The sequence below is a fragment of the Ranitomeya variabilis genome, chromosome 3 (genome assembly GCF_051348905.1).
Source record: "Ranitomeya variabilis isolate aRanVar5 chromosome 3, aRanVar5.hap1, whole genome shotgun sequence".
Lineage (NCBI taxonomy): Eukaryota > Metazoa > Chordata > Amphibia > Anura > Dendrobatidae > Ranitomeya > Ranitomeya variabilis.
The window spans coordinates 95,723,543-95,750,608 of NC_135234.1; positions in this window are offsets into that span (position 1 = coordinate 95,723,543).

Below are 27,066 nucleotides of genomic sequence, written 5' to 3' on the forward strand. Positions count from 1 at the left end.
ATTATCCCAGTTTTGGCATTTTTTCAGTGTTACAGCATAATTGTAGCTTTTCTGAATTAATTGCAATGGAATAGAATGATAAACCAGCAATGTTACCGGTCTCTTATCACCCTGCTTCCTCACAGATGCACAGTGCTGATACTGATAACCAGTCTGCCTTAATAATACTTTTGGCTTCACCGATAGAAGTTGCAGTTGAAGTGAAAAGACTTTAGGAAAGAGGAACACAGATTATTAGGGGAAGATATGCAACAGAAATGTCAATGATAAATGTTGGTTATCGGAAAAGAGATAGGAAAGGGAAGTCTGTGTGGCCAAGAATTTGAAAAGAAAGACAAGGCAGAGCAGATGTGTACATTGTTCAAAAGAAGACAAGTCCGATAGGAGTGCAGCGGCTGATATCCGTGTATGTTGCAGACTGATAAAAGCCGTGATGGAGAGAGGGACAGCGTGATTGTTAGCAGAAGAAAATGGCAAACAGGAAGCTGAACTAATTCTTAGACAACAAATGTGAGATACATTATAGAAGAGATAAGCCACTTATGGCTCCAACTTTTAAACAACTACAAGTCCCAGAATACTTGATATTGTATGATTTGCTATTTAATGTAGCTACAGCAACATTTCAAAGGAAGATCTAATACAGGGGTTGTCCAAGATAAGAATAGGAGAATGTGCTTTCTTTTTAGAAACCGTAAAACTCTTGTCTATAGGTAATGAGTGGCATTATATGGGGACATAGTGTAATATCTGGGCAATAATGGCATTGGGAGAAAAAATACTTGCTTCATTATTCTCAGCTGTTAGCACATCGATTTGGTGAACTTTATAGTCATATATATTAAAGACTCTATTGAAAAGTAAATTATATGTACTGTAGATGCATATCCACTGACCAAACTGTTTTAGTCAAAAGACTGAAGAACATGGCGTTATTTTTTCCTGTCGCGCCTGAACTGAACTTAGGGTTACCAACCAATCAGAAATTCCACAACAGTCTGTAAAAATCAGGTAGTTTTTTGCCCTGTACATAAAAAAATTCAAGGCATCTGTGATTTTTGTTGAAGCTGAAGAAACTTCTTCAAATTATTTTACCTATTATCATATTTACAGTGAAGTCTCGTATCTGAATTACGAGCTGTAGACATGAATCACTGATAATCATAGTGATTTATTATGGTTTTCCAATGTGCCGCAAAAAATGTTGAATGTCTGTGATGTTTTGATAAGCTATCCAAAAAAAATAAAGAGTCAAGTTGGCAAAACTGAGTGAAGTCGCAGGGGTTACAATGGGCGAGTATTATGGATGGGCAAACCCGTGATGTTCTTGTCCGGCGGGTTCTGTCGAACATCTGAAAAAAGTTTGGTTGGGGTACCAGAATGGTACCCAGACCCCATTCAGCTGAATGGAGGACCCAAACATCCAATGTTTGCTATGCAAACACGGTCTCTCATAGGCAGTAAGATCATTACCGTCAGTCAGAGCTGTGGTTCCCACAATGCCAGAAGACAGCGTGAGCCAGCAGCTGTGACCAGTGGAAAAAAGTTTACCTCTGGGCACAGGTGTTGGCTGATGAGAGAGTACTACACCCATCAGCCTATGCCTGCAGTTGCTTGAAAACAGCAAGAACAGATGCCGCTAATGGGAGTATTTAGCAGCCAGCAACTGTGCTATAGTACTATAAATAAAAGAAAAGACATGGGGTCTCTTTTATTTTTGATAACCAATGCAGGCAAAACTATCAGCTGCGGGCTGCAACCTTAAGCTGTCAACTTTATCATGGCTGCTTATCAAGAAAAGAGGGGCCCCCAGGCTGTTTTTTTTAAAGTTATTTAAATAAATAATTTAAAAAAGTGTTTGTGGGATCTCTCCCATTTTTGACAACCAGCCATGTTACAGCAGACAGCTTGGGGTTGGTATTCTCAGGCTGGTAAGGGGTCCAATATCCAACCTACAAATAGCAGTCTGCGGCCATCGCAGAAGAGGCACATCTATTAGACGCACCAATTCTGGAGCTCTGCCCGGCTCTTCCCACTTGCCCTAGTACAGTGACAAATGGGGTAATGGTTGTGGGGTTGATGTCAGCTGTTTTATGTCTGCTGGCATCAAGCCCACAGGTTAGTAATGGAAAGGCGTCTATAAGACATAGATAAAACAAATTCATTTATTTGAAAGAAAGACACAGACTTCTTTATTTGAAATAAAAAAAGCAGTTATACTCTCACCTTTTGCCTATTCCATTGAAGCCCTTGTCCCTTGTAAAAATGCAGAAAATAATAAACAAAAATACTCAACTTCAGCCTAATCCACCAATGCCCATGTCCCCTGTAAAAAAAGAAAAATAATAAACAATCATATCCCTCACCTTTCCAATGTGAAGATAATCGATACTGTCCGATGACGATCTGGATGATGGGATGACTGGATGATAAGAGCGATTACACTCCTTTCAGAGTGTTCTGGCTGGTGGGGATAGTGGTCACATCACTGAGTGACCACTATCCAAATCATAATAATTGTTGGGCTACGACCCCCACCCAACAAGGACAGTGCATGCTCCATTCCATCCTAGAGGCCCAACAGGAAGATATCAATGCCAATATCAGACAGATGAACACTATTTTCATCATGAGTCTACTATTGTCCACCTCTAACCGGTAGTGTCTCACAACTGCTCCAGATCTTGAGTAAACAAACATCTGTGCTTTTCCACAGCTTCTGACTTTCTGGCCTATTGCCAAACCCCACAAGGAATGACCACACCAACACCATTTTGGAAAATGAAGAATGAAAATATTTAACATTTGATTGCATCATTGTGAGCAATTCTGACATTTTAAGGTGGCAGAGATCATTGTCCACGGCATGGCTCACCAAGATGACAGGTCCTATTGTATTTTTGCTGATGTTACCAACCTCCATAAGGACCTGATTCCAGCGTAGACCTCAGATACCCATCCTGAAAATGCAGATGTCATAAACCCCAAATTCTGTCATCCCGCATGACAGTCCACAATGTGCGCAACCCAGAAAACATAATAGTGGCCCAATAATCATGTCTTGGGCAGAACCAAACTTGCATAAGCATGGATAAAGAAAAAATTACCTATAAGAGTAAATCAGTGTGAATATAATTTGGAAAGCAAACCGATTACAAACAACCTATCTGCATCACCTAACCTTCCGTTAATCCAGCCCTAGCAGCCTCAGTTGCTGCCAAAATGTGAAAAGAGTGAGTCCCAACTCTGCCAGGGTAGCCCAACAGATGGTAAGACACAGAGTTAAGTGTGAATTGTCCAGATGAGTAAATAAAGCCCAGGATCAATCCTGGAAGAGCCAAGCGAAATTCCTGTGACATACAAGATAAGGTATCAGCAATTACATTAACCACACCTGGTCCATGAAGAGCCCTGAAATAAATGTGATACTCTAGGCACTGAAGCAGCAGATCGTGAAGCAAGCTCAATATAGGAAGAGAGGATTAAAACAAATTATTAATACTATGCACAAACCCTAAATTGTCTGACCAAAAACAAACATGCTGGTTGGATAGACTTTGATCTCATAGCTCAACAGCCACAATTATGTGGAAAAGTTCTAAGATAGGTTCCAGCATGCCCCGAAACTACCCATGATATAGGCAAGAGTAAAGAACACCATTTAGAGCTGAAAATGGCCCCGAAATCATAACAGTCGGAAGCATCTATGAAAAGAGAAAGTTCCAAGGAACTGACAGTGGATCTACAACACATATGACCATTGTAACTGTTCAGGAAGTTCTGCCAGACTGTACGGTCAGATTTCAAGGGCCTGGTAATTCAATTCCTATGTCCCAGAGCTTTGATTACCCGAGTAGCCCATAGGTATAACTAGGCATGCAAAATAAAAGACCATGAAGGTATTGCATCTGTTTTAATGTCACCTTATTAATAGCACAAAACCAATCAATTAGGTCCACTCCTTATTCTTTTGAGCTTATCCACGAATAAGCAGAAGACCGTGTCCTGAGTGTCGATCTTAATACCTAAAAACTCTAAACTAGTGACAGGGCCCTCCGTTTACTTGGACAATAATGGGACACCATCATGAGAGGGCAGGGCCAGACTGGCCATCGGCATTTCTGGAAAATGCCAGAAGGGCCAGTGGCAATCATGAGCCGCTCGCCAGCGCCGACTCCCCTCCCCCGCCACCGACTCAACCCCCCGCCAGAGCCGCCGCATTCGACTATACCGGCGTCTATGACCAGGCAAGGATGATGACAGTTTTAGTTAGCGCCCGACGCCTGGGAATAGCGCTAACTCTACTGCTTTTCCCAGCCGCCAGAGCATTAATTCTGGTATGTGTAATAATTTTTAGGGTTGATGTCAGCTGCGTAATGTCAGCTGCTATCAGTCCCTGGTGTAAGTAATGGAGAGGTGTCTATCAGACACCCCCTCTACTAGCCCAGACCTGGCGAGACCCAGCGACTCTGAAGAGCGGTGACGGTAGTAACAATACCGCTCTTCACAGTCGCTGAGCTCAGCGCAAGACCCAGAATATCTGAAGAGCGGTGGCGTTACTGATGTCACCGCTCTTCAGAGTCACCGGGTTCCGTACTGAGCAGCGGAAACAAAAATGGCTGTAGGCAAAGTTTATGGAGCATCAGAATGAGGTTCCATAGCCTTTGGTCGACTCATCCCTTCATTATCTACGAGATCCAGTTATGTAGGTAAAGTAGTGGCTTTTCTTGGTACTGCAACTAAAAGCAATAGGACTGAGCTGTAATGCTGGATACAGCTGTGATTATATGTTATATAGTCTTGTTACACTCCCCTCACTTCTTGTAACCTACAAGTGTACAAAGATATTATACAGTCACCATGTGACAAGTGGGTCTGTGTAACTTCAAATGCGAGGGCTGAATTTTAGTCCCAGTCCGGCCCTGTGAGAAGTTGAAAGGTATCAAGCATAAAGACACATTTATCCCTATCCCTAGGGGCTATGAACAGGAAATCATCTACATAATGTATTTATTGTCTAACAAATAGTCTCCTATCTCACCGACCACTCGTGAAATGAACTGAATATCTCGAAATACTAGCAGGATATGCAGCAGCCTATTGTAAGGATAAGTATAAAAATTGAATGCACCTTGAAAACGACAACCCAAGAGTTAGTAACATGCAAGATGAACATGGAGTAAGCAAAAGCAGGGGCCCCGTGACTCGCATCCCTGACCAGGGCAACCACCTGATCAAAGGAAACATAGAACACTGCGACTTCATTCAGGGAAATGCTGTCATTCACAAACACACCTTTTGGGTGAGAGTAGTGGTGAATAAGGAGGAATTGTCACTCTTCTGTTCCAGGTATAACACCCAGTGAGTAGTGATGAGTGAGTATGCTTGTTACTCGAGATTTCCGAGAATGCTCGGGTGAGCTCCGAGTATTTTGGACATGCTCGGAGGTTTAGTCTGTGTCACCGCAGCTGCATGATTTGCGGCTGCTAGACAGCCTGACCACATGTGGGGATACTCTAACAAACAGGCAATCCCCACATGTATTCAGGCTGTCTAGCAAATGCAAATCATGCAGCTGTGGCAACAGAAACTAAATCTCCAAGCATGTCCAAAATACTCGGTGATCACCCGAGCATGCATGGAAATCTCAATTAATGAGCACTACTAGTGAGGGAGCCTGTAGGTTAAGTTAAGACGGAACCCTGAAGGTACCTTCAATCCTGCCCAATGCCACCTCCTTGTCCACCTGAGGACATCTGGATGATTTCTAACTGATTTTAGATTCATCAAGAGTAACTGATCCCTGCTAAGTAGAAAAGGGATGAAAAAAACGATATCATTAAAACTATCATGTAGTTGATCCGCTGCTGTAAATGCTTTACCAAAGACCCATCACGGCTATGATCATTGGGGTTCATATTGTTATTTTGCCCTGATGTTTTGGTTGCTGGTTTTGCCACTGTGTGGGCGCAGTGATACACAGGGTGTTGGCCACCGCAGGATGAGCACTCATGCTTATATCTACAGAGGCCGGTGTATTTATAATGACCCTCGTTAAACAACCAACATCATTCAGGACATTAAGCCTTCATTGGCCCCCTGGTGGAAATTTGCCCAGAACCAGTGGCTGCAGTAGGAAAAGCCTACGACTTCTGAACCATCATCAGAAGTAACCGTACATCTGTCGTTTTTATACAATTTCAGGATAAAGGGCTAACCTTTTCCCGAATTCCTCATCATAACATCATCACCCGGATCGCCCATATGTTTAATGGGCATTAAAAATGAGATCCACTACATAAAAAGCTCAGAACATTGCTCTAGATCAGGGGTCTCAAACTGCATTCCTCGAGGGCCTCAAACCATGCGTGTTTTCAATATTTCCTTAGCGTTGCACAAGGTTCTGGAATCATTCTGTGCAGGTGATTAAATTATCACCTGTGCAATACAGGGAAATCCTGAAAACATGACCTGTTTGCGGCCCTCGAGGAATGCAGTTTGAGACCTCTGCTCTAGATAATGCTGTGTGGTTACAGTGGGGTGGTAATACCTGGAGATGTGGGGTCTTTCCATTGCAGCATGGAAGCTGTGGGGCACCTGGATCCCTCTACCTGCTCGTATTGTAACGCTCAGGCAGTAGTTAGCACAGCTTAGTTTAGTATTATAAATTTTTGCTTAACTGCCATAGATCAATTATGAGATATGTATGATATTTGGATGTGTGGTCCATGTATTTCTATAGTTTTATTATGGTACTTTGACACATATAGCATGCAAGATAAACATTTCAAGTAAAGGTTTATAGAAATCTACAAAAACACTCCAATCATTGCAGTCATTAAGACCTGCAGCTCCGAAAGCATTTTCAATATCCATTTTGTTTCTGTTATTATTACTGTCTTATCAGCAATTCATGTCTGTTGCCATTTTTCCTGGGATTTTTATCTCGTTCAATTCATGCATCTCTCAACACCCTAGGATCGCCCTGATGCATTTCTTTTACCTGTGTTATCTAAATGGGAGACCATACTCCTGATTTATCCGACCTAAATGGTCTCTAAATCTAACACCTATACACCATATACTCTTTCCTATGTAATAGAAGTTACGCAGGCAAACTATTACATACATGTTTTTTTACATAAATGAAATACTCCATTTAGTGTAAAACTTTTAGATCTTAGAATCACAATAACTATATTAGTCGCACCTATAACCCATTTAAGATAAAGATATCCAGCCAGGTCCTATTTTATCTGCAAGTCAGGTTTAATCTACACCTCATTAAGTGTATATTCTTCAAATTCTTATCCAGTCTAAAAGTAATTATCGATTTACAGAATACTGTTTCTCTTAAAAACAGTATATATTTCAATCATGTGTCAATTTTTTTAATATTCTAGGTTTTTTGTTAATATAGTTAAAGGAGGAAACTGGAAAAAAAGGGTTAATCTTCTATCTTGTTTTCTTCTAAAAAGGCTATTCTGTCAATTTTTACTGATCTTTTAGGGCTTGATTTAGTTGCTCAGGAGAGCTCTGACAAAACAAACGCTTCCTTACTTCTTAGACCTATTCTAGAAATGTTTTTTAATCATCTACAATCCTTTTTAATCTGATAAACTGACCATAAATTTCACATGCTTTAGATGATGTGCTGCGTGAATGTGCTGTGGGTGAATGGGCTGTGGGTGTATGTGGTGTGGGTGATGTTGTGCTGTGGGTGATGTGCTGTGGGTGATGTGCTGTGGGTGATGTGCTGTGGATGATGTGCTGCGGGTGAATGTAAAGTGAGTGATGTACTGCAGGTGATGTACTGCAGGTGATGTGCATGCTGTGGTTATGTGCTGTGGGTGCTGACTTTTAAAATGTACCGTATTTTCCAGCGTATAAGACGACTTTTTAACCCCTAAAAATTGTCCCAAAAGTCAGGGGGTTGTCTTATACGCCAGGTACGGCATGTGCAGGGAGCGATCCTGGATGTTCCCAGGGTCTGAAGGAGAGGAAACTCTCCTTCAGGCCCTGGGATCCATATTCATGTAAAAAATAAAGAATAAAAATAAAAAATATGTATATACTGTAGCAGGGCTAAAGGGTGTGTAGTCGACGGGAGGTATGTGCCATATAAATGCCTTGTTGCTGTAATGTAGCCCAGAGTATTTATTTGTTGTATATAACCATGTATATATGTGTGTTCAGGACCTGTGGTGATGTCAGACCACATGGCTAATCATGTGATGGGTTACTGGGTGTGGTTAGCCCATATAAGACAGGCAAATGCTTAACACAGGGGGTTATGTGTGGAGGTGCTAGCCTCCAGTGTGTTAGGCTCCAGCACTGAGCCTGAAGGAATGGACACTTGTTTTCTTCCCTTTTTGCCTGAGTTAAAGGCTATTTGTTTTCCTGTTTATGCTAAACTGGTTTATGAAGCAATAAATCTTGAACTTTTGTTGGAACCTGCCTCCTAAGTGTCAGCCGTCGCACCTGAGTGAGTGAAATCCCTACAATTGGTGGTAGACGTGTGGGCAGCGTTCCCAGTGGAGACGTAAGTCTATTTTTTGGATGTCCTGGGTCAAGTCGGCTGTAAGCCAGCAAGCATTGCCGGGGAAAATGGAGGACCTGCTGAAACACTTGGTCCAGTTGCAGTCACAGCTAGGGTTGAGCGAAACGGGTCGTTCATTTTCAAAAGTCACCGACTTTTGGCTAAGTCGGCGTCTCATGAAACCCGATCCGACCCCTGTGCTTGTCGGCCATGCGGTACGCGACTTTCGCGCCAAAGTCGCGTTTCAATGACGCGAAAAGCGCCATTTCTCAGCCAATGAAGGTGAACGCAGAGTGTGGGCAGCGTGATGACATAGGTCCTGGTCCCCACCATCTTAGAGAAGGGCATTGCAGTGATTGGCTTGCTGTCTGCGGCGTCACAGGGGCTATAAAGGGGCGTTCCCGCCGACCGCCATGTTACTGCTGCTGCTCTGAGCTTAGGGAGAGGTTGCTGCCACTTCGTCAGAAGCAGGGAGAGCGTTAGGCAGGGTCCACTAACCACCAAACCGCTTGTGCTGTAGCGATTTCCACTGTCCAACACCACCTTCGGTGTGCAGGGACAGTGAAAGCAATTTTTTTTTTTTTTTCCCTCAGCGCTGTAGCTCATTGGGCTGCCCTAGAAGGCTCCCTGATAGCTGTATTGCTGTGTGTACGCCACTGTGGAAACCAACTGCTTTTTTCAAAGCACATATCCTCTTGTTCCTTCCTTTCTGCACAGCTATCTTTTTTGTTTGTCCACACTTTTTATTTAATTTGTGCATCAGTCCACTCCTATTGCTGCCTGCCATACCTGGCTGAGATTACTGCAGGGAGATAGTAATTGTAGGACAGTCCCTGTTTTTTTTTTTTTTTTTTGTGGGAGATTAAGATTGGCATTTCTGCTACAGTGCCATCCCTGTGTGTGCCATCTCTCACTGAGTGGGCCATAGAAAGCCTATTTATTTTTGTCCTTGATTTGTGTTCTAAAATCTACCTCAACACAAAAACACTACATCAATCAGTGGGAGAAAAATATTGGCCTCAGTCAGGGCTTGTGTGCCACTCCTGAGCGTGCCATCTCTCATTCAGTGGGCCATAGAAAGCCTTTTTTTTTGTTTTTTTTTAATATTATTTGGTTTCTAAAGTCTCCCTGAAAATAAAAAAAAAAAAACTTAAAAAAAACAGTGGGAGAGTAATATTGCCCTTTCAGCTTGTGCGCCAGTCTTGACTCCTGGGTGTGCCACCTCTCTCTCTCTAATTGTGGGCCATAGAAAGCCTATTTATTTTTTTCCTTCATTTGTGTTTTAAAATCTACCTCAACACAAAAACACTACATCAATCAGTGGGAGAAAAATATTGGCCTCAGTCAGGGCTTGTGTGCCACTCCTGTGCGTGTCATCTCTCATTCAGTGGGCCTTAGAAGGCCTTTTTTTTTGTTTTTTTTTAATATTATTTGGTTTCTAAAGTCTCCCTGAAAATAAAAAAATAAAAACTTAAAAAAACAGTGGGAGAGTAATATTGCCCTTTCAGCTTGTGCGCCAGTCTTGACTCCTGGGTGTGCCACCTCTCTCTCTCTAATTGTGGGCCATAGAAAGCCTATTTATTTTTTTCCTTGATTTGGGTTTTAAAATCTACCTTAATAAAAAAACACTACATCAATCAGTGGGAGAAAAATATTGGGGTCAGTCAGGGCTTGTGTGCCACTCCTGTGCGTGCCATCTCTCATTCAGTGGGCCATAGAAAGCCTTTTTTTTTGTTTTTTTTTAATATTATTTGGTTTCTAAAGTCTCCCTGAAAATAAAAAAAAAAAAACTTAAAAAAACAGTGGGAGAGTAATATTGCCCTTTCAGCTTGTGCGCCAGTCTTGACTCCTGGGTGTGCCACCTCTCTCTCTGTAATTGTGGGCCATAGAAAGCCTATTTATTTTTTTCCTTCATTTGTGTTTTAAAATCTACCTCAACACAAAAACACTACATCAATCAGTGGGAGAAAAATATTGGCCTCAGTCAGGGCTTGTGTGCCACTCCTGTGCGTGTCATCTCTCATTCAGTGGGCCTTAGAAGGCCTTTTTTTTTGTTTTTTTTTAATATTATTTGGTTTCTAAAGTCTCCCTGAAAATAAAAAAATAAAAACTTAAAAAAACAGTGGGAGAGTAATATTGCCCTTTCAGCTTGTGCGCCAGTCTTGACTCCTGGGTGTGCCACCTCTCTCTCTCTAATTGTGGGCCATAGAAAGCCTATTTATTTTTTTCCTTGATTTGGGTTTTAAAATCTACCTTAATAAAAAAACACTACATCAATCAGTGGGAGAAAAATATTGGGGTCAGTCAGGGCTTGTGTGCCACTCCTGTGCGTGCCATCTCTCATTCAGTGGGCCATAGAAAGCCTTTTTTTTTGTTTTTTTTTAATATTATTTGGTTTCTAAAGTCTCCCTGAAAAAAAAAAAAAAAAACTTAAAAAAACAGTGGGAGAGTAATATTGCCCTTTCAGCTTGTGCGCCAGTCTTGACTCCTGGGTGTGCCACCTCTCTCTCTGTAATTGTGGGCCATAGAAAGCCTAATTTTTTTTTTCCTTCATTTGTGTTTTAAAATCTACCTCAACACAAAAACACTACATCAATCAGTGGGAGAAAAATATTGGCCTCAGTCAGGGCTTGTGTGCCACTCCTGTGCGTGCCATCTCTCATTCAGTGGGCCATAGAAAGCCTTTTTTTTTTTTTTAAATATTATTTGGTTTCTAAAGTCTCCCTGAAAAAAAAAAAAAAAAAATTAGGTGGGAGACTAATATTGACATTAGTGCTTGAGTGACAGTCCTGCTTGTGTGTCATCTCTGTGATTTGGTGCCACAGAAAACAGAGTGTGTAACATTGTGCCTGATTTTCCTTGTGGTCTCACCAACCTGTTAAGGGATATTGAAATCATACTGAAGTTATAGCTCACCGTGTAAGTTGTTTGACAGCAACAAATAAAGTTACTTTGGTTAAGATTTTAAAACAATGAGGAAGTCTGGTGCAAGAGGTCGTCGTGGGCGTTCATTGTCAGCTGGTAATGATGGTAGTGGTAGTGGAGCATCAGGTGGTCGTGGGGATAAAAATATTCCACCTAAGTCTGGAGCTGTGGAGCCAGTTTTGTCGTCAGGCTACACAAGGCCTCGAACGCTCTCTTTTCTGGGAGTAGGAAAACCGCTTTTAAAGGCGGAGCAGCAACAGCAAGTTTTGGCTTACATTGCAGACTCAGCCTCTAGCTCTTTTGCCTCCTCTTCAGAAACTGGTAAATGTAAAAGCAGCGCGTCGCTTGTGGATGTTCACGGTCAGGGACAAGTCGCTTCCTTGTCCTCCTCAGCAAAAACTACAACAAGAGAGAAGGATGCAGCAGGCGACACAACGGGTCACTCCATGGAGCTCTTTACACATACCGTCCCTGGCTTAGAAAGTGAAACATTTAACAGGCCATGCCCATTACAAGTACATTCTGACATGGAGTGCACTGATGCACAGCCACAGCCAGAGTACTATGCTGCTCCTTTGACTCAGACCACCACATTGCCCTCTCGGGGTACAGATCCACAATCAGACCCTGATGAGACTATGTTGCCCCGCCACGAACGCTATACCACCGACCGACACAGTGACACAGACGAAGTTGCACACGAGCTCGAAGAGGAGGTAATAGATGACCCAGTTATTGACCCCGATTGGCAGCTATTGGGGGAACAGGGTGCAGGCGGCAGTAGTTCAGAAGCGGAGGTGGAGGAGGGGCCGCAGCAGGCATCAACATCGCAACAGGTTCCATCAGCCGGGCCCGTATCTGGCCCAAAACGCGTGTCAAAGCCAAAACCTGTTGGAGGACAGCGTGGCCATCCGGTTAAAGCTCAGTCTGCAATCCCTGAAAAGGGATCCGATGCTAGGAAGAGTGCAGTCTGGCATTTTTTTAAACAACATCCAACTGATCAGCGCAAAGTCATCTGTCAAAAATGTTCAACTAGCTTAAGCAGAGGTCAGAATCTGAAAAGTCTAAATACTAGTTGCATGCATAGACACTTAACCACCATGCATTTTCAAGCCTGGACTAACTACCAAACGTCCCTTAAGGTTGTAGCACCCTCGGCCAATGAAGCTAGTCAGCAACGCAACATCCCTTCCGTCACTGTAAGGCCACCATTTTCCACACCACCGGCAGATTCTGTGCAGGTTTCTTTGCCAGCCAAAAGCAGTCAGGGTCAGGGAATCACCAGTTTTGTAGGAGGAAATATTGCATCTAGGGCACCGGCGGAAACAATACCGTCTCCAACCGTCTCTCAGTCTGCCATGTACACCGGCACACCCGAAAGTTCCACGATCTCCAGCTCTCCAGTCCAGCTCACCCTACATGAGACTCTGGTTAGAAAAAGGAAGTACTTATCCTCGCATCCGCGTACACAGGGTTTTAACGCCCACATAGCTAGACTAATCTCGTTAGAGATGATGCCCTACCGGTTAGTTGAAAGCGAAGCTTTCAAAGCCCTGATGGAGTACGCTGAACCACGATACGAGCTACCCAGTCGACACTTTTTTTCAAGAAAAGCCATCCCAGCCCTGCACCAGCATGTTAAACAGCGCATCGTCCATGCACTCAGGCAATCTGTGAGTACAAAGGTGCACCTGACTACAGATGCATGGACCAGTAGGCATGGCCAGGGACGTTATGTGTCCATCACGGCACACTGGGTGAATGTGGTGGATGCAGGGTCCACAGGCGACATCAATTTAGGGACAGTTGTGCCTAGCCCACGGTCTAGGAAACAGTTGGCTGTAGGCGTTCGCACCCCCTCCTCCTCGTCCTCCTGCAGAAGCTACAGCTCTTCCACAGAACGCAGTCGGCCAACCACTCCATCGGCAGATGACACTGTTGCACACCAGTTGTCCCATTATGGGCCAGCTACTGGCAAGCGTCAGCAGGCTGTATTGGCTATGAAGTGTTTGGGCGACAACAGACACACCGCGGAAGTTCTGTCCGAGTTCTTGCAACAAGAAACGCAGTCGTGGCTGGGCACAGTAGATCTTGAGGCAGGCAAGGTAGTGAGTGATAACGGAAGGAATTTCATGGCTGCCATCTCCCTTTCCCAACTGAAACACATTCCTTGCCTGGCACACACCTTAAACCTGGTGGTGCAGTGCTTATTGAAAACTTATCCTGGGTTCTCCGACCTGCTCCTCAAAGTGCGTGCACTTTGCTCACATATCCGACGTTCGCCTGTACACGCCAGCCGTATGCAGACCTATCCGCGGTCTTTGAACCTTCCCCCGCATCGCCTAATCATAGACGTTGCAACAAGGTGGAACTCAACACTGCACATGCTTCAGAGACTGTGCGAACAGAGGCGTGCTGTTATTTATTTGTGGGAGGATACACGGGCAGGCAGTAGGATGGCAGACATGGAGTTGTCAGGTGTGCAGTGGTCTAAGATACAAGACATGTGTCAAGTCCTTCAGTGTTTTGAGGAATGCACACGGCTGGTTAGTGCAGACAACGCCGTAATAAGCATGAGCATCCCCCTAATGCGTCTGCTGATGCAAAGTTTGACGCACATAAAGGAGCAGGCGTCTGCACCAGAGGAAGAGGAAAGCCTTGATGACAGTCAGCCATTGTCTGGTCAGGTCAGTGCACAGGACGAGGTAGCGGGCGAAGAGGAGGTGGAGGACGAGGAGGATGATGGGGATGAGTATATTTTTAATGCCGAACCTTTCCCGGGGGCACAGGAAATTGGTTGCGTGTCACGGCCGGGTTCTGGTTTTTTGAGGGACACAAGTGACGTAGATTTGCCTGCAACTGCCCCTCAACCAATCACAACCGGAGATTTGACAACTGGAACTTTGGCCCACATGGCGGATTATGCCTTACGTATCCTAAAAAGGGACACACGCATTACGAAAATGATGAACGATGACGATTACTGGTTGGCCTGCCTCCTTGATCCACGCTATGAAGGCAAATTGCAAAATATTATGCCACATGAGAACTTGGAACTAATATTAGCAACCAATCAACTCTTGTTGACCGTTTGCTTCAGGCATTCCCAGCACACAGCGCACGTGATCGTTCTCACACGAGCTCCAGGGGGCAGCAGACTAGGAGTGTTAGGGGTGCACACATCAGAAGTGGCGTTGGACAGAGGGGTTTTCTGACCAGGTTGTGGAGTGATTTTGCTATGACCGCAGACAGAACAGGTACTGCTGCATCAATTGAAAGTGACAGGAGACAACATTTGTCCAGTATGGTTACTAACTATTTTTCATCCCTTATCGATGTTCTCCCTCAACCGTCATTCCCATTTGATTACTGGGCCTCCAAATTAGACACCTGGCCAGAATTGGCAGAATATGCATTGCAGGAGCTTGCTTGCCCGGCAGCAAGTGTCCTATCAGAAAGAGTATTCAGTGCTGCAGGTTCAATATTAACCGAAAAAAGGACTCGTCTGGCTACCCAAAATGTTGACGATCTAACATTCATTAAAATGAACCACAACTGGATTTCGAAATCTTTTGCCCCACCTTGCCCGGCCGACACCTAGCTTTCCTATGAAAAGCTCTTGCCTGTGAATTACTTTTCTAATGTCTAATTTGCTGCAGCTGATTGTACAGCATACGACATGTTTACATCTCCCTAAATGGCCAAACTCCCCACACGGGGCCGTGGTATCGCGACTTGGCGCAAGCACCCGTGAGACTGCTGTTTGTCTGAAGAGGTGGGTGTGCTCGTTTTTGGTTGACGGCATTGCTACTGGGTCCCTCATAGTACAATGTAGTGTCTCTGGCGGTGGTGGTGCGCACCCAAAGTCAGACACACCGTTGTAACATGAGGGGCCCTGGGGCGGTCCCGCCGGCCTCAAGAGAGTTCCCCCCTCCCCCAGCTCAAAATGTGCTGTACCACGTGCAAAATTATGTCGCACAGCTCCACCAATCTTTAGTCTATTCGCTGACATCATTCAATGTCTGGCACTGACAATACAAATTTGTAGACATCTATGATGCAACTTAAAGTAGTCTGTGTCTGTTTTCTATATTGGCACCATTAAATAGTTACCGCCAAATTACTATGTCAGAAACTCAGCAGATGAGCCCACCCCTGTACCTAAGTATGCCACCTTTTTTTTTGTTTTGGTTGTTTTGCGAGACATTAACATCTATTTATATTTTGGGAGTACTGGGACAGACACTCCTTGCAATACTCCTCCACTGACCACCAAGCTGCCTGTGTATCCATGTAACCGATGTAAAACTGCCATGAGCCTATTGTTTGTTATTTTAGGCCTTTGATAGCCTGTCTGCGGTCCCTACTTTCAATACTCCACCACTGACCACCAAGCTGCCTGCCGTGTATCCATGTAACCGCTGTAAAACTGCCATGAGCCTATTGTTTGTTATTTTAGGCCTTCGAAGCCTGTCTGCGGTCCCTCCTTCCACTAGGCCTCCACTGACCTGACCACTGCTGCCCGTGTACCCCTGGAACCAATTTTAAAGTGCCTACAGCCAGCCCATTTTATTATGTTAGGCCTTGGAAGCCTGTCTGCGGTCCCTCCTTCCACTAGGCCTCCACTGACCTGACCACTGCTGCACGTGTACCCCTGGAACCAATTTTAAAGTGCCTACAGCCAGCCCATTTTATTATGTTAGGCCTTCGAAGCCTGTCTGTGGTCCCTCCTTCCACTAGGCCTCCACTGACCTGACCACTGCTGCCCGTGTACCCCTGGAACCAATTTTAAAGTGCCTACAGCCAGCCCATTTTATTGTGTTAGGCCTTCGAAGCCTGTCTGCGGTCCCTCCTTCCACTAGGCCTCCACTGATCTGACCACTGCTGCCCGTGTACCCCTGGAACCAATTATAAAGTGCCTACAGCCAGCCTATTTTATTATGTTAGGCCTTCGAAGCCTGTCTGCGGTCCCTCCTTCCACTAGGCCTCCACTGACCTGACCACTGCTGCCCGTGTACCCCTGGAACCAATTTTAAAGTGCCTACAGCCAGCCCATTTTATTGTGTTAGGCCTTCGAAGCCTGTCTGCGGTCCCTCCTTCCACTAGGCCTCCACTGATCTGACCACTGCTGCCCGTGTACCCCTGGAACCAATTATAAAGTGCCTACAGCCAGCCTATTTTATTATGTTAGGCCTTCGAAGCCTGTCTGCTGTCCCTCCTTCCACTAGGCCTCCACTGACCTGACCACTGCTGCCCGTGTACCCCTGGAACCAATTTTAAAGTGCCTACAGCCAGCCCATTTTATTATGTTAGGCCTTGGAAGCCTGTCTGCGGTCCCTCCTTCCACTAGGCCTCCACTGACCTGACCACTGCTGCCCGTGTACCCCTGGAACCAATTTTAAAGTGCCTACAGCCAGCCCATTTTATTGTGTTAGGCCTTCGAAGCCTGTCTGCGGTCCCTCCTTCCACTAGGCCTCCACTGACCTGACCACTGCTGCCCGTGTACCCCTGGAACCAATTTTAAAGTGCCTACAGCCAGCCCATTTTATTGTGTTAGGCCTTCGAAGCCTGTCTGCGGTCCCTCCTTCCACTAGGCCTACACTGACCAGACCACTGCTGCCCGTGTACCCCTGGAACCAATTTTAAAGTGCCTACAGCCAGCACATTTTATTATGTTAGGCCTTCGAAGCCTGTCTGCGGTCCCTCCTTCCACTAGGCCTACACTGACCAGACCACTGCTGCCCGTGTACCCCTGGAACCAATTTTAAAGTGCCTACAGCCAGCCCATTTTATTGTGTTAGGCCTTCGAAGCCTGTCTGCGGTCCCTCCTTCCACTAGGCCTCCACTGACCTGACCACTGCTGCCCGTGTACCCCTGGAACCAATTTTAAAGTGCCTACAGCCAGCCCATTTTATTATGTTAGGCCTTGGAAGCCTGTCTGCGGTCCCTCCTTCCACTAGGCCTCCACTGACCTGACCACTGCTGCCCGTGTACCCCTGGAACCAATTTTAAAGTGCCTACAGCCAGCCCATTTTATTGTGTTAGGCCTTCGAAGCCTGTCTGCGGTCCCTCCTTCCACTAGGCCTACACTGACCAGACCACTGCTGCCCGTGTACCCCTGGAACCAATTTTAAAGTGCCTACAGCCAGCCCATTTTATTGTGTTAGGCCTTCGAAGCCTGTCTGCGGTCCCTCCTTCCACTAGGCCTCCACTGACCTGACCACTGCTGCCCGTGTACCCCTGGAACCAATTTTAAAGTGCCTACAGCCAGCACATTTTATTATGTTAGGCCTTCGAAGCCTGTCTGCGGTCCCTCCTTCCACTAGGCCTACACTGACAAAGGTACACCTGACAACAGACACATGGACCTGTAGGCATGGCCACGGAAGGTTACGTGTCCTTTGTGGCTCAATGGGTTAATGTATTGGATGCATGGTCCACACAGGGGACAGCCTGCTAAGTCTGTCTGCAGTCCCTAATTCAAGTTGTCCTCAACTGAATAAAGCTGAGCTTCTACCTTCCGGCTCTGATTAACTGCTGTTTTTAAACACATTGGTGGTTCCGGCCTACTAACGGTGTCTGCCCCTGCCTGGTGTTGTCCTCAACTGAATACAGCTGAGCTTCAACCTTCTGCCTCTCATTAACTGCTGTTTTTTGGTTTTTTTTTTAAATGGTGTTTAGGGCCTACTAACGGTGTCTGCCCCTCCCTGGTGTTGCCCTCAACTGAATAAAGCTGAGCTTCAACCTTCTGGCTCTCATTAAGTGTTTTTTAAAAAACAAAATGGTGTTTAGGGCCTACTAATGGTGTCTGCCCCTCCCTGGTGTTGCCCTCAACTGAATAAAGCTGGGCTTCAACCTTCTGGCTCTCATTAAGTGTTTTTTAAAAAACAAAATGGTGTTTAGGGCCTACTAACGGTTTCTGCCCCTCCCTGGTGTTGGCCTCAACTGAATAAAGCTGAGCTTCAACCTTCTGCCTCTCAGTAAGTGTTTTTTAAAAAACAAAATGGTGTTTAGGGCCTACTAACGGTGTCTGCCCCTCCCTGGTGTTGCCCTCAACTGAATAAAGCTGGGCTTCAACCTTCTGGCTCTCATTAAGTGTTTTTTAAAAAACAAAATGGTGTTTAGGGCCTACTAACGGCTTCTGCCCCTCCCTGGTGTTGTCCTCAACTGAATAAAGCTGAGCTTCAACCTTCTGGCTCTCATTAAGTGTTTTTTAAAAAACAAAATGGTGGTTAGGGCCTACTAACGGTGTCTGCCCCTCCCTGGTGTTGCCCTCAACTGAATAAAGCTGTGCTTCAACCTTCTGGCTTTCAGCCTATAGTATCAGATATTAAACTGCATTTGGCCTTCAACTTTGGTTACGGCCTACTAACGGTGTCTGCCCCTCCCTGGTGTTGCCCTCAACTGAATAAAGCTGAGCTTCAACCTTCTGGCTCTCATTAAGTGTTTTTTAAAAAACAAAATGGTGTTTAGGGCCTACTAACGGTGTCTGCCCCTCCCTGGTGTTGCCCTCAACTGAATAAAGCTGGGCTTCAACCTTCTGGCTCTCATTAAGTGTTTTTTAAAAAACAAAATGGTGTTTAGGGCCTACTAACGGCTTCTGCCCCTCCCTGGTGTTGTCCTCAACTGAATAAAGCTGAGCTTCAACCTTCTGGCTCTCATTAAGTGTTTTTTAAAAAACAAAATGGTGGTTAGGGCCTACTAACGGTGTCTGCCCCTCCCTGGTGTTGCCCTCAACTGAATAAAGCTGTGCTTCAACCTTCTGGCTCTCATTAAGTGTTTTTTAAAAAACAAAATGGTGTTTAGGGCCTACTAACGGCTTCTGCCCCTCCCTGGTGTTGCCCTCAACTGAATAAAGCTGTGCTTCAACCTTCTGGCTTTCAGCCTATAGTATCAGATATTAAACTGCATTTGGCCTTCAACTTTGGTTACGGCCTACTAACGGTGTCTGCCCCTCCCTGGTGTTGCCCTCAACTGAATAAAGCTGAGCTTCAACCTTCTGGCTCTCATTAAGTGTTTTTTAAAAAACAAAATGGTGTTTAGGGCCTACTAACGGTGTCTGCCCCTCCCTGGTGTTGCCCTCAACTGAATAAAGCTGAGCTTCAACCTTCTGGCTCTCATTAAGTGTTTTTTAAAAAACAAAATGGTGGTTAGGGCCTACTAACGGTGTCTGCCCCTCCCTGGTGTTGTCCTCAACTGAATAAAGCTGAGCTTCAACCTTCTGGCTCTCATTAAGTGTTTTTTAAAAAACAAAATGGTGTTTAGGGCCTACTAACGGCTTCTGCCCCTCCCTGGTGTTGCCCTCAACTGAATAAAGCTGTGCTTCAACCTTCTGGCTTTCAGCCTATAGTATCAGATATTAAACTGCATTTGGCCTTCAACATTGGTTACGGCCTACTAACGGTGTCTGCCCCTCCCTGGTGTTGCCCTCAACTGAATAAAGCTGAGCTTCAACCTTCTGGCTCTCATTAAGTGTTTTTTAAAAAACAAAATGGTGTTTAGGGCCTACTAACGGTGTCTGCCCCTCCCTGGTGTTGCCCTCAACTGAATAAAGCTGAGCTTCAACCTTCTGGCTCTCATTAAGTGTTTTTTAAAAAACAAAATGGTGTTTAGGGCCTACTAACGGTGTCTGCCCCTCCCTGGTGTTGCCCTCAACTGAATAAAGCTGGGCTTCAACCTTCTGGCTCTCATTAAGTGTTTTTTAAAAAACAAAATGGTGTTTAGGGCCTACTAACGGCTTCTGCCCCTCCCTGGTGTTGTCCTCAACTGAATAAAGCTGAGCTTCAACCTTCTGGCTCTCATTAAGTGTTTTTTAAAAAACAAAATGGTGGTTAGGGCCTACTAACGGTGTCTGCCCCTCCCTGGTGTTGCCCTCAACTGAATAAAGCTGTGCTTCAACCTTCTGGCTTTCAGCCTATAGTATCAGATATTAAACTGCATTTGGCCTTCAACTTTGGTTACGGCCTACTAACGGTGTCTGCCCCTCCCTGGTGTTGCCCTCAACTGAATAAAGCTGAGCTTCAACCTTCTGGCTCTCATTAAGTGTTTTTTAAAAAACAAAATGGTGTTTAGGGCCTACTAACGGTGTCTGCCCCTCCCTGGTGTTGCCCTCAACTGAATAAAGCTGAGCTTCAACCTTCTGGCTCTCATTAAGTGTTTTTTAAAAAACAAAATGGTGTTTAGGGCCTACTAACGGTGTCTGCCCCTCCCTGGTGTTGCCCTCAACTGAATAAAGCTGGGCTTCAACCTTCTGGCTCTCATTAAGTGTTTTTTAAAAAACAAAATGGTGGTTAGGGCCTACTAACGGTGTCTGCCCCTCCCTGGTGTTGTCCTCAACTGAATAAAGCTGAGCTTCAACCTTCTGGGTCTCATTAAGTGTTTTTTAAAAAACAAAATGGTGCTTAGGGCCTACTAACGGCTTCTGCCCCTCCCTGGTGTTGCCCTCAACTGAATAAAGCTGTGCTTCAACCTTCTGGCTTACAGCCTATAGTATCAGATATTAAACTGCATTTGGCCTTCAACTTTGGTTACGGCCTACTAACGGTGTCTGCCCCTCCCTGGTGTTGCCCTCAACTGAACAAAGCTGAGCTTCAACCTTCTGGCTCTCATTAAGTGTTTTTTAAAAAACAAAATGGTGGTTAGGGCCTACTAACGGTGTCTGCCCCTCCCTGGTGTTGCCCTCAACTGAATAAAGCTGTGCTTCAACCTTCTGGCTCTCATTAAGTGTTTTTTAAAAAACAAAATGGTGTTTAGGGCCTACTAACGGCTTCTGCCCCTCCCTGGTGTTGCCCTCAACTGAATAAAGCTGTGCTTCAACCTTCTGGCTTTCAGCCTATAGTATCAGATATTAAACTGCATTTGGCCTTCAACTTTGGTTACGGCCTACTAACGGTGTCTGCCCCTCCCTGGTGTTGCCCTCAACTGAATAAAGCTGAGCTTCAACCTTCTGGCTCTCATTAAGTGTTTTTTAAAAAACAAAATGGTGTTTAGGGCCTACTAACGGTGTCTGCCCCTCCCTGGTGTTGCCCTCAACTGAATAAAGCTGGGCTTCAACCTTCTGGCTCTCATTAAGTGTTTTTTAAAAAACAAAATGGTGGTTAGGGCCTACTAACGGTGTCTGCCCCTCCCTGGTGTTGTCCTCAACTGAATAAAGCTGAGCTTCAACCTTCTGGCTCTCATTAAGTGTTTTTTAAAAAACAAAATGGTGTTTAGGGCCTACTAACGGTGTCTGCCCCTCCCTGGTGTTGCCCTCAACTGAATAAAGCTGTGCTTCAACCTTCTGGCTTTCAGCCTATAGTATCAGATATTAAACTGCATTTGGCCTTCAACTTTGGTTACGGCCTACTAACGGTGTCTGCCCCTCCCTGGTGTTGCCCTCAGCTGAATAAAGCTGAGCTTCAACCTTCTGGCTCTCATTAAGTGTTTTTTAAAAAACAAAATGGTGTTTAGGGCCTACTAACGGCTTCTGCCCCTCCCTGGTGTTGCCCTCAACTGAATAAAGCTGTGCTTCAACCTTCTGGCTTTCAGCCTATAGTATCAGATATTAAACTGCATTTGGCCTTCAACTTTGGTTACGGCCTACTAACGGTGTCTGCCCCTCCCTGGTGTTGCCCTCAACTGAATAAAGCTGGGCTTCAACCTTCTGGCTCTCATTAAGTGTTTTTTTAAAAACAAAATGGTGTTTAGGGCCTACTAACGGTTTCTGCCCCTCCCTGGTGTGGGCCTCAACTGAATAAAGCTGAGCTTCAACCTTCTGCCTCTCAGTAAGTGTTTTTTAAAAAACAAAATGGTGTTTAGGGCCTACTAACGGTGTCTGCCCCTCCCTGGTGTTGCCCTCAACTGAATAAAGCTGTGCTTCAACCTTCTGGCTTTCAGCCTATAGTATCAGATATTAAACTGCATTTGGCCTTCAACTTTGGTTACGGCCTACTAACGGTGTCTGCCCCTCCCTGGTTTTGCCCTCAACTGAATAAAGCTGAGCTTCAACCTTCTGGCTCTCATTAAGTGTTTTTTTAAAAACAAAATGGTGTTTAGGGCCTACTAACGGTGTCTGCCCCTCCCTGGTGTTGCCCTCAACTGAATAAAGCTGGGCTTCAACCTTCTGGCTCTCATTAAGTGTTTTTTAAAAAACAAAATGGTGGTTAGGGCCTACTAACGGTGTCTGCCCCTCCCTGGTGTTGTCCTCAACTGAATAAAGCTGAGCTTCAACCTTCTGGCTCTCATTAAGTGTTTTTTAAAAAACAAAATGGTGTTTAGGGCCTACTAACGGTGTCTGCCCCTCCCTGGTGTTGCCCTCAACTGAATAAAGCTGTGCTTCAACCTTCTGGCTTTCAGCCTATAGTATCAGATATTAAACTGCATTTGGCCTTCAACTTTGGTTACGGCCTACTAACGGTGTCTGCCCCTCCCTGGTGTTGCCCTCAACTGAATAAAGCTGAGCTTCAACCTTCTGGCTCTCATTAAGTGTTTTTTAAAAAACAAAATGGTGTTTAGGGCCTACTAACGGTGTCTGCCCCTCCCTGGTGTTGCCCTCAACTGAATAAAGCTGGGCTTCAACCTTCTGGCTCTCATTAAGTGTTTTTTAAAAAACAAAATGGTGGTTAGGGCCTACTAACGGTGTCTGCCCCTCCCTGGTGTTGTCCTCAACTGAATAAAGCTGAGCTTCAACCTTCTGGCTCTCATTAAGTGTTTTTTAAAAAACAAAATGGTGTTTAGGGCCTACTAACGGTGTCTGCCCCTCCCTGGTGTTGCCCTCAACTGAATAAAGCTGTGCTTCAACCTTCTGGCTTTCAGCCTATAGTATCAGATATTAAACTGCATTTGGCCTTCAACTTTGGTTACGGCCTACTAACGGTGTCTGCCCCTCCCTGGTGTTGCCCTCAGCTGAATAAAGCTGAGCTTCAACCTTCTGGCTCTCATTAAGTGTTTTCTAAAAAACAAAATGGTGTTTAGGGCCTATTAACGGCTTCTGCCCCTCCCTGGTGTTGCCCTCAACTGAATAAAGCTGTGCTTCAACCTTCTGGCTTTCAGCCTATAGTATCAGATATTAAACTGCATTTGGCCTTCAACTTTGGTTACGGCCTACTAACGGTGTCTGCCCCTCCCTGGTGTTGCCCTCAACTGAATAAAGCTGGGCTTCAACCTTCTGGCTCTCATTAAGTGTTTTTTAAAAAACAAAATGGTGTTTAGGGCCTACTAACGGTTTCTGCCCCTCCCTGGTGTGGGCCTCAACTGAATAAAGCTGAGCTTCAACCTTCTGCCTCTCAGTAAGTGTTTTTTAAAAAACAAAATGGTGTTTAGGGCCTACTAACGGTGTCTGCCCCTCCCTGGTGTTGCCCTCAACTGAATAAAGCTGTGCTTCAACCTTCTGGCTTTCAGCCTATAGTATCAGATATTAAACTGCATTTGGCCTTCAACTTTGGTTACGGCCTACTAACGGTGTCTGCCCCTCCCTGGTGTTGCCCTCAACTGAATAAAGCTGAGCTTCAACCTTCTGGCTCTCATTAAGTGTTTTTTAAAAAACAAAATGGTGTTTAGGGCCTACTAACGGTGTCTGCCCCTCCCTGGTGTTGCCCTCAACTGAATAAAGCTGGGCTTCAACCTTCTGGCTCTCATTAAGTGTTTTTTAAAAAACAAAATGGTGGTTAGGGCCTACTAACGGTGTCTGCCCCTCCCTGGTGTTGTCCTCAACTGAATAAAGCTGAGCTTCAACCTTCTGGCTCTCATTAAGTGTTTTTTAAAAAACAAAATGGTGTTTAGGGCCTACTAACGGTGTCTGCCCCTCCCTGGTGTTGCCCTCAACTGAATAAAGCTGTGCTTCAACCTTCTGGCTTTCAGCCTATAGTATCAGATATTAAACTGCATTTGGCCTTCAACTTTGGTTACGGCCTACTAACGGTGTCTGCCCCTCCCTGGTGTTGCCCTCAACTGAATAAAGCTGAGCTTCAACCTTCTGGCTCTCATTAAGTGTTTTTTAAAAAACAAAATGGTGTTTAGGGCCTACTAACGGTATCTGCCCCTCCCTGGTGTTGCCCTCAACTGAATAAAGCTGGGCTTCAACCTTCTGGCTCTCATTAAGTGTTTTTTAAAAAACAAAATGGTGTTTAGGGCCTGCTAACGGCTTCTGCCCCTCCCTGGTGTTGTCCTCAACTGAATAAAGCTGAGCTTCAACCTTCTGGCTCTCATTAAGTGTTTTTTAAAAAACAAAATGGTGGTTAGGGCCTACTAACGGTTTCTGCCCCTCCCTGGTGTTGTCCTCAACTGAACAAAGCTGAGCTTCCACATTCTGGCTTTCGGCCTATACTATCAGATATTAAACTGCATTTGGCCTACTAGTGTGGTTAGGCCCTTGAAACAGTGTCTGCTGCTCTTGGGTTTGCTACTCCACTGAACAAAGCAATGCCGCCTGTTTAGTCTTGTTACCAATTTTGATCTGCATTTAGCCTACTTTATTCTTTGGCCCTATATCTGTTTCCTCCTCATCCTGCCCATTGCCCAGCCACTGCTAGATGAGTCTGCTGGTACATTGACCTAGACCACTACATTCCCCTTGTACTCTACACAGCCAGAATCTGACCCTGCTGAAAGTAAGGTTCCCCTTCCCGCATATTATACCACCTTACACAGGGACAAAGAGGAAGGTGCAGATGAAAGTGCAGGTTCCTTCATCAGGTGGGGGGGGCATACTCGTTGGCGACGTCACTGGCACAGGGCCACTCAGAGTACGTAAAAGTGTCGCTGCTGGTGGGAGGCGCCCCCGCCATGCAAACACACCGCCGTACTTTGAGGGGCCCTGTGCCAGTGCCAATGCGAACGAGTGGGCCCCCCCTGCTTGCTCAGGATCACAGCACTTGCAACGTTGAAATACTTACCTCTCCCTGCTCCACCGCCATGACGTAGTCCACGTTTCCTGGGCCCACTAAAACCTTGAACCAGCCCTACCCCCCACAACTTTTGCCAAATGACCCCCAATTTCCAGTGCCCAACTATTATTATAAAGTTAATTAAGATTGACAAGCTTCAGAAAACAAGAATGGATGTTTTTGGCAGTAAAATGGGCACTGTAGGTGTTTTCCTGGCCTCCACTCACTGCCGGCTATGCTTCCCCATTGACTTGCATTGGGTTTCGTGTTTCGGTCGATCCCCGACTTTTAGCGATAATCTGCCGACTTCACTCGACTCGACTCTGGACTAAATCGGGTTTCACAAAACCAGACTCGATCTTAAAAAAATGAAAGTCGCTCAACCCTAGTCACAGCAGCAAGAGACCAACAGGCAGTCGCAGTCACAGCAGCAAGAGGCTAACAGGCTGTTTATGCAGCAGTTGCAACAGAACCAGCAAGAGACCAACAAGCTGTTGATGCAGCAGATACAGCAGAGCCAGCAGGAGCAACGGCAGAGCCAGCAGGAGCTACGGCAGAGTCAGCAGGAGCAACGGCAGCAGATGCAGCTTCTGGCAACCGCCATCCAGGGCAAGTCGAGTGCCCCAACCCCAGGTTTGGCTGATGACACCCACGTCCGGAAGACGGTAAGACGCGCATTACAGAAAATGACCCCCGGGGATGATGTTGAGGCCTTCCTGACGGTGTTTGAGAGTGTCGCTGAGAGGGAAAAACTCCCGCCAGAGCAGTGGGCAGAGGTACTGGCGCCATACCTGACGGGAGAACCCCAGAAGGCGTACTATGATTTGACCTTGCAGGATGCCAAGGAGTATGACAAATTGAAAGTTGAGATTCTCGCACGTTTGGGGGTGACACTGACTGTCAGGGCACAGCGAGTTCACAGCTGGGCCTATCACCGGGACAAACCGCCTCGCTCTCAAATGTTTGATCTGTTGCACCTGGTCAAGAAATGGCTGCAGCCAGAGTCGTGTACACCTGCACAGATGGTGGAACAAGTGATGATGGATCGGTTTGTGCATTCCCTCCCGAGGTCCATACAGACTTGGGTTGCCCAGGGTGATCCCCAGAATGCTGACGAACTGATCGGACTGGTCGAGAGATACCAAGGGATGGAAGGCTCCTTTGGGAGGCAGCCCATGCCGTACTGGGGGTCCCAGAAAGCTGCTGAGTCCCAAAAAGGGGTGGCGCGTCCAAGGTCACCAAGGGCGGGGGAGGTGGTGCCCAAGGTCCCTACGGGTGATATTATTTGCTGGAAGTGCCACCGGCCAGGACATATAGCTGCCCGTTGTTCCCAGACCACTGAGCAGATGGACTGCAGCATGGGACGCCATTGTTCATACTATGCGTATCCAGCCTGCAGTGTGAACTCCCCGCCCAACGAGGGACCTCAAGCGTGTCATGTAAGGGTGAACGGTCGAGCAGCAACGGCGCTGTTAGACTCAGGGAGCTTAGTGACCCTGGTGAGGGCCACTTTCCCTCTCCACTTGCTCCCGGGAAAGAAGGTTGGCGTGCGGTGCATACATGGTGATGCCAAGGACTACCCTTTGGCCAGGGTGGACATTGAAACGGCATGTGGCACTGAGTACCACATAGTCAGCGTCATGCAGGACTTGTTGCACCCTATAATTATTGGCCGGGATTTCTGTCTGTTTTGGGATTTGTGGGGAAAAGGTTCTGAGCTCCCTAGCAAGAGTAGGGAAC